Raw genomic sequence first — 8,112 nt, 5'->3', positions numbered from 1 at the left:
CTGAGCTGTCAGCACAGAGCCTGATGCAGGGCTCGAACCCATGGACCATGAGATCATGACCTGAGCTGAAGTCAGAGTCTTAACCAGCTGAGCCATCCAGGTACCCCTAAAATGTTGGTATTATTATAACATGAAAAAAATTTCTTTTTTTTTTTTTCAACGTTTATTTATTTTTGGGACAGAGAGAGACAGAGCATGAACGGGGGAGGGGCAGAGAGAGGGAGACACAGAATCGGAAACAGGCTCCAGGCTCTGAGCCATCAGCCCAGAGCCCGACACGGGGCTCGAACTCACGGACCGCAAGATCGTGACCTGGCTGAAGTCGGACGCCCAACCGACTGCGCCACCCAGGCGCCCCCAAAAAAAATTTCAAGATAATTGAAATTTCTTGATGAAGGGCCACCAACATCTTTTTTAAGAAAACATATTAACTACTTAGCATCGAAATTTTAAAAAATTTATTACATACTTACCAATATATTTAAACTAACAAAAAACAACATAATATATGCTTTTAATGACAATTAAGGAACCATTATGGACATTGACTATTATACTATCCTGCAATGCTCTCAGGGACTACAGGAGTGCTAAAATAAACGCTTTAAAAAAAACTTGACAGTTGTAGGAGGGGGGCTGGTGGTTACACAAGTTGGCAGAGCAGCACAGAAGTTCTCAGTTTGTCTTATCCCTGAAATGCAGCTAGATCAGCACCATTTTGCACACCTGAGAAATGGATCAGAGGATTAACACAACAATCTGCATAATTTGGGCCACAGAACTTGGCAGGTATGCAGTGCAGAGAGGTGAACTGGGAGGTGGAGGGTAGGGAGCTGTTTTTGCAGAGAGAGGACAGAGAAAGTGGGGGGACAGTGTGGCACACTGGGAGAATAAAAGGAAAAGCACTCCCTCGAAAATAGCTGGAGAGAAAGAGAAAGAGTGAAAACACTCACAAGGGACTAAACAAGAAATCTGTTCCCCAAAACCACTGACAGGGAGAAAAGAGAGGGTTTCAATACCATTAGGATTCTATAAACAGGGGAGGACAGAGTTGGAAGTTCTGGAGCTCAGTGCCTGGCAGTGCTCTGGTGAGGAAGTAGGGTGAACCACCAGAGGCAGCCAGCGGGGTCTGTGGCATCCATGTGCCACAAGGGAAGAAGTGGTTCCCCTGCTTGGAGAGTATTTGGTAGAGGCCATACAGCCTTCCCACAGGCAAAGGTCCCAGCAGACCCCAGAGAGGAGCCATATTTGCTGGTATTGGGACAAAGACTCCAGATTGCCGTGAAACATGGCACCATCTGTGTGTTGCGATGTGCCATAATCTCTGAACCTCTGCCACTGTGCAATCGCAAGAACGTTTTCTGGGGCAAGCTGGTACCCAGCCACTGCTCAATGAGACCCTATACTAGAGGGTTGGTGTGGGTCCAAGCCACAGGGTTCTCTGAAGTGAGGAATTTTGTAATGCAGACCCATCTGAGAAAAAACTCCGGAGCAAGGTGTCGCCTGGCAGGCTGATGGCATGGACACAGACAGGGTAGAGGCGGGGAGTAGACAGAAGCCTGAGACAAAGGAGGGGTGCTTGATTGTGGGTCGGTGAGAGTGCAAAGTTCCAGTGCCAGAGACCAGGAAGCTGGGTAAAGCCATTTCCACCTCTCCTGCACATGCATGCGCGCGCGCACACACACACACACACACACACACACACGCATTATTGTCACACTGATCCACCTCAGTAAGCCAAGCGGCGCCACCTAGTGGAGAACTGAGCCATTATACCAAGCCCCACCCATATGTGCCCTCCAAGCACATCTGCTAGACCAGCACAAGTCTCTCTGCCTGCTCAGTGTATGGGCTATAGAGTGCTTCATAGTTTGAGTTCTAAGGGAAACTGGATGTAACTTCATTCAGGTTTCATTCTGTTTGCTGGTTCCTATATTCGGTTTTTTTTTCTTCAGTCTTTAAATTGTTTTTTCTTTTTTTTTCATCCTTTCTTTTCTTTTTCTTAGATACAGAAAGAAAAACTTTTATTTTCAATTTTTATTTTGTTTTTAATTTTTAAAAATTTTTTACTATGTGGTTTTGTAAATTTTTTATTCTATTTCACTTTCTTTATTTCATTTTATTCTATTTTATTATATACTTTTTTTCTAATTTTTAAATTTTTTAATACCTTTTGAATGAATCAGAAAAAAAGAGGGAAACAAAGGCAAAAGAGCATGATACAAGACTTAGAGAATTCAGTGACTTATTAAAAAGTAATAACATCCATATCATAGAAGTCCCAGAAGATGAAAAGAGAGAAAAAGGAGAAGGTTTATATGAACAAATTATAGCAGAAAACTTTTGAAATCTGGGGAAGGCCACAGACATCAAAATCCAATCACAGAGAACTTCCATTAGATTCAACAAAAACTGACCATCAACAAGGCCTATCATAGGCAAATTCACCAAATACACAGAGAAGGCAAGAATTATGAAAGCAGCAAGGGAAAAAAAAAGTCCTTAACCTACAAGGGAAGACATATCAGGTTCACAACAGACGTAGCCACAGAAACATGGCAGGCCAGAAAAGAGTGGCAGGATATATTCAATGTGCTGAATTGGAAAAATATGCAGCCAAGAATTCTTTATCCAGCAAGGCTGTCATTCAAAATAGAAGGAGATATAAAGAGTTTCCCAGACAAAAAAAATTAAAGGAGTTTGTGACCACTAAACCAGCCCTCCAAGAAATTTTAAGGGGGGCTCTTTGAGTGGAGAAAACATGAAACAAAACAAAACAAAAAGACCAAAAGCAACAAAGACTGGAAAGGACCAGAGAACATCACCAGAAACTGCAACTCCATAGGTAACACAATGGCACGAACTTCGTATCATTCAGTACTCACTCTAAATGTCAATGGACTAAACACTCCAATCAAAAGACGTAGTGTATCAGAATGGATAAGAAAACAAGACCCATCTCTATGCTGCTTACAAGACACCCATTTTTTACCTAATTACACCTACAGATTAAAAGTAAGGGGATGGAGAACCATCTATCATGCTAATGGTCACCAAAAGAAAGCTGATGTAGCCATACTTCTATCAGATAACTACATTTTAAAATAAAGACTGTAATAAGAAATGAAGAAGGGTATTATATCATAGTCATGGGGTCTATCCATCAAAAGAGCTAACAATTATAAATATTTATACCCTCAATGTGGAAGCATCAATTAATCACAGACATAAAGAAACTCATTGATAATAATACCATAGTAGTAGGGGACTTCAATACTCTACTCAAAGCAATAGACAGATAATCTAAGTATAAAATAGACAAGGAAACAATGGCTTTGAGTGACACACTGGACCAAATGGACTTAGCAGATATATTCAGAACATTTCATCCTAAAGCAGCAGAATACACATTCTTCTTGAGCGCACATGGAATGTTCTCCAGGATAGATCACATACTGGGACACAAAGTAGCCCTCAACAAGTACAAAAAGAATGAGATCATACCTTGCATATTTTCAGACAACAACACTATGAAACTTAAAATCAACCACAAGAAAAATTTGGGAAAGACCATGAATAATTGGAGTCTAAAGAACATCCTACTAAAGAATGAATGGGTTAACCAAGAAATTCAAGAGGAAACTAGAAAGCACATGGAAGCCAATGAAAATGAAAACACGACAGCCCAAAACTTCTGGGATACAGCAAAGGCAGTCATAAAAGGGAAGTATATAGCAATCCGGGACTTCTTAAAGAAGTAAGGAAAGTCTCAAATATACAACCTAACCTTACACCTTAAAGATCTGGAAAAAGAACAGCAAATAAAACCCAAACCAGCAGAAGATGGGAAATAATAAAGATTAGAGCAGAAATCAATGCTATTGAAATAAATAAATTTAAAAAAAAAACAGTAGAACAGACCAATGAAACCAGATGTTTCTTGGAAAGAATTAACAAAACTGATAAACCTCTAGCCAGATTTATCAAAAAGAAAAAGGAAAGGACCCAATAAATAACATCAAGAATGAATGAGGAGAGATCGCAACCAACACTGCAGAAATACAAACAATAGTAAGAGAATATTACAAGCAATTATATGCCAATAAATTGAGCAATCTGGAAGAAATGGACAAATTCATAGAAACATAAACTACCAAAACTGAAACAGGAAGAAATAGAATATTTGAACAGACCCATAACCAGTAAAGAAATTGAATCAGTAATCAAAAATCTCCCAACAAACAAGAGTCCAGGTCTGGATGGCTTTCCAGGGGAATTCTACCAAACATTTAAGGAAGAGTTAACACCTATTCTTTTGAAGCTGTTCCAAAAAATAGAAATGGAAGGAAAACTTCCAAACTCATTCTACAAGGCCAGCATTACCTTGATTCTAAAACCAGACAAAGACCCCACTAAAAAGAACGACAGACCAATTTTCCTGATTAACAAGGATGCAAAAATTCTCAACAAGATACTAGCAAGCTGGATCCAATAATACATTAAAAGAACTATTCACCACAACCAAGTGGGATTTATACCTGAGATGCAGGGCTGGTTCAATATCTGCAAAACAATCAATGTGACACATCACATCAATAAAAGAAAGGACAAGAATCACATGATCCTCTCAATAAATGCAGAGAGAGCATTTGACAAAATACAGCATTCTTTCTTGATAAAAACCCTAAGAAAGTAGGGATATAAGATCATACCTCAAGATCATAAAAGCCATATATGAACGACCCAGCGCTAATATCATATTCATTTGGGGAAAACTGAGCTTTCCCCTTAAGGTCAGGAACATGACAGGAATGTCCACTCTCACCACTGTCATTCGACATAGTGTTGGAAGTTCTAACCTCAGCATCCAGACAACACAAAGAAATAAAAGGCATCCAAATCAGTAAGGAGGAAGTCAAACTTTCACTCTTCGCAGATGACATGATATTCTATGTGGAAAACCCAAAGACTCCACCAAAAACCTGCTAGAACTGATCCACGAATTCAGCAAAGTCTCAGAGATAAAACCAATGTACAGAAATCAGTTGCATTTCTATACACCAATAATGAAGCAGCAGAAAGAGAAATCAAGGAATCAATCCCATTTACAATTGCATCAAACCATAAAGTACCTAGGAATAAACCTAACCAAAGAGCTGAAAAACCTATACATTGAATACTATAGAAAGCTTATGAAAGAAATTAAAGAAGACACACCAAAAAAATGGAAAAACATCCCATGCTCATGGATTGGAAGAACAAATATTGTTAAAATGTCAATACTACCCAAAGCAATCTACATATTCAATGCAATTCCTATCAAAATAACACGTGTTCTTTTTTTTTAATATGAAATTTTCGTCAAATTGGTTTCCATACAACACCCAGTGCTCATCCCAACAAACACCAGTGTTCTTCACAGAGCTATAACATAAAATTCTAAAACATGTATGGAACCAGAAATGATCCAAATAGCCAAAGCAATCCTGAAAAAGAAAACCAAAGCAGGAGGCATCACAATTCCAGACTTCAAGCTGTATTACAAAGCTGTAATCATCAAGACAGTATGGGACTGGCACAAAAACAGACACATAGATCAATGGAACAGAATACAGAACCCAGGAATGAACCCACAAACATATGGCCAACTAGTCTTTGGCAAAGCAGGAAAGAATATCCAGTGGAATAAAGACAGTCTCTTCAGCAAGTGGTGTTGGGAAAACTGGACAGTGACATGCAGAAGAATGAACCTGGACCACTTTCTTACACCATACACAAAAATAAACTCAAAATGGATGAAAGGCCTAAATGTAAGACAGGAAACTATCAAAATCCTCGAGGAGAAAGCAGGCAAAAACCTCTTTGACCTTGGCTGCAGCAACTTACTCAACACATCTCCAGAGTCAAGGGAAACAATAGCAAAAGCAAAGTATTGGGACCTCATCAAGATAAAAAAACAAAGAATCCAGTGAAGAAATGGGAAGAAGACATGAATAGACACTTTTCCAAAGAAGACATCCAGATGGCTAACAGACACTGGAAAAAATGCTCAACATCATTCATCATCAGGGAAATACAAATCAAAACCACAATGAGATACCACCCTGTCAGAATGGCTAAAATTGACAACTCGGGCAACAACAGATGTGTGTGAAGATGCAGAGAAAGAGGATCTCTTTTGCACTGCTGATGGGAATGCAAACTGGTGAAGCCACTTTGGAAAACAGTATGGAGGTTCCTCAAAAAGGTAAAAATAGAACTACCCTACGACCCAGCAATTGCACTACTAGGTATTTATCCAAGGGATACAGATGTGGTGTTTCGAAGGGGCACATGCACCCCAATATTTATAGCAGTGCTATCGATAATAGCCAATGTGTATATATACACATACACACACTGTGGAGTATTAATTGGCAATCAAAAAGAATGAAATCTTTTGCCATTTGCAACAACGTGGATGGAACCAGAGGATATCATGTTAAGTGAAATTAGTCAGAGAAAGACAAATATCATATGACTGCATCATATGTAGAATTTAAGATAAAAACAGATGAACATAAGGGAAGGGAAGCAAAAATAATATAAAAACAGGGATGGGGACAAAACATAAGAGACTCTTTAAATATAGAAACAAACAGTGTTGCTGGAGGGGTTCTGGGAGGGGGGATGGGCTAAATGGGTAAGGGGCATTAAGGAAGACACTTGTTGGGATGAATACTGGGAGTTATACATAGGGGATAAATCACTAGAATCTACTCCTGAAATCATCATTGCACTATATGCTAACTAACTTGGATGTAATAAAAAAATAATTAATAATAAATAAATAAATGTAAAATAAAATAAAATTGGAAATGAATATCCAACATAATAATACATAGGATCTTCATAGAGACCTTAGATGCTTTCCTGTGAGTCAAGTGAATGTTGGCCATGCAAAGCTTAAGGACTTTGGAGACACCACTTTCCTCCTTTTGCATTTATGTTGTTTGTGTGGTATTCCCCATAGCTGAGGTTTCTCTATAAATGAATTTTTCGGAAGTGACAATTACATGTTTGGTTTTTTTTATTAACAATGCATATAATGTCAGAACCTACTTCTGTCTGAACTTCAGCCCTTTAATTCTTTTAGGAAATTGGTTCATTTAGTTCCCAGATGCAAGGGGGTGCAGAGGTGAAGGAGAAAGGAGCTACCACTGACTGAGAAAGGGAACGTGCTAGATAAAGCTCGGTCACCACTGTGAAACCAAATTTAATTCTTATAGCCAGTCTATGAAGCAATTTCATTTTATTATTAAGGAAAAAAAAAAGACTAACAGAAAAAAGGTTCAGAGAGGTAAAGTAACTTGTCAAAAGTCACACTGCTAGAAAATGGCAGAGCTGGGATTCAAACCCTGGCATGGCTCATTACTTCCTATTATTCCTTCCACTAAGCCAAAGCTTTGGAAAGTCTCAGGGATTAACTGGAAAAGACTAATGCTGGAGCGTGTACTATGGTGAAAACATAGCTCCATTATTCTGGGCAATATTATTGTGGCTCGAAAACCACAAAGATGAAAAAGATAGCATAAAAATCTAAAATCCTCTAATGAAAAAGTGAATAATCCTAAGTAATGAATAGTATATAATGGAGAAAGACAAGAATGGATTTTAAGTGAATCTGAAGTTTCTTCTTATGTGGTATTTTTAAACTTCTCTAAAGGGAAATTATGACCCAGCAATTGCAGTACTAGGCATTTATCCAAGGGATACAGGTGTGCTATTTTGAATGGACACATGCACCCCCATGTTTATAGTAGCACTATCAACAATAGCCAAAGTATGGAAGGAGCCCAAATTTCCATCAATGGATGACTGGATAAAGAAAATGTGGTGTGTGTGTGTGTGTGTGTGTGTGTGTGTGTGTGTGTGTATATATATATATATATATATATAATGGAATATTGCTCGGCAATCAAAAAGAATGAAATCTTGCTATTTGCAACTACATGGATGGCACTGAAGGGTATGATGCTAAGTAAAATTAGTCAGAGAAAGACAAAAATCATATGACTTCTCTCATATGAGGACTTTAAGAGACAAAACAGATGAACATAAGGGAAGGGAAAT

This window comes from Lynx canadensis, chromosome C2 (assembly GCF_007474595.2).
Source record: "Lynx canadensis isolate LIC74 chromosome C2, mLynCan4.pri.v2, whole genome shotgun sequence".
Classification (NCBI taxonomy): domain Eukaryota; kingdom Metazoa; phylum Chordata; class Mammalia; order Carnivora; family Felidae; genus Lynx; species Lynx canadensis.
This window is presented reverse-complemented; position numbering follows the sequence as displayed.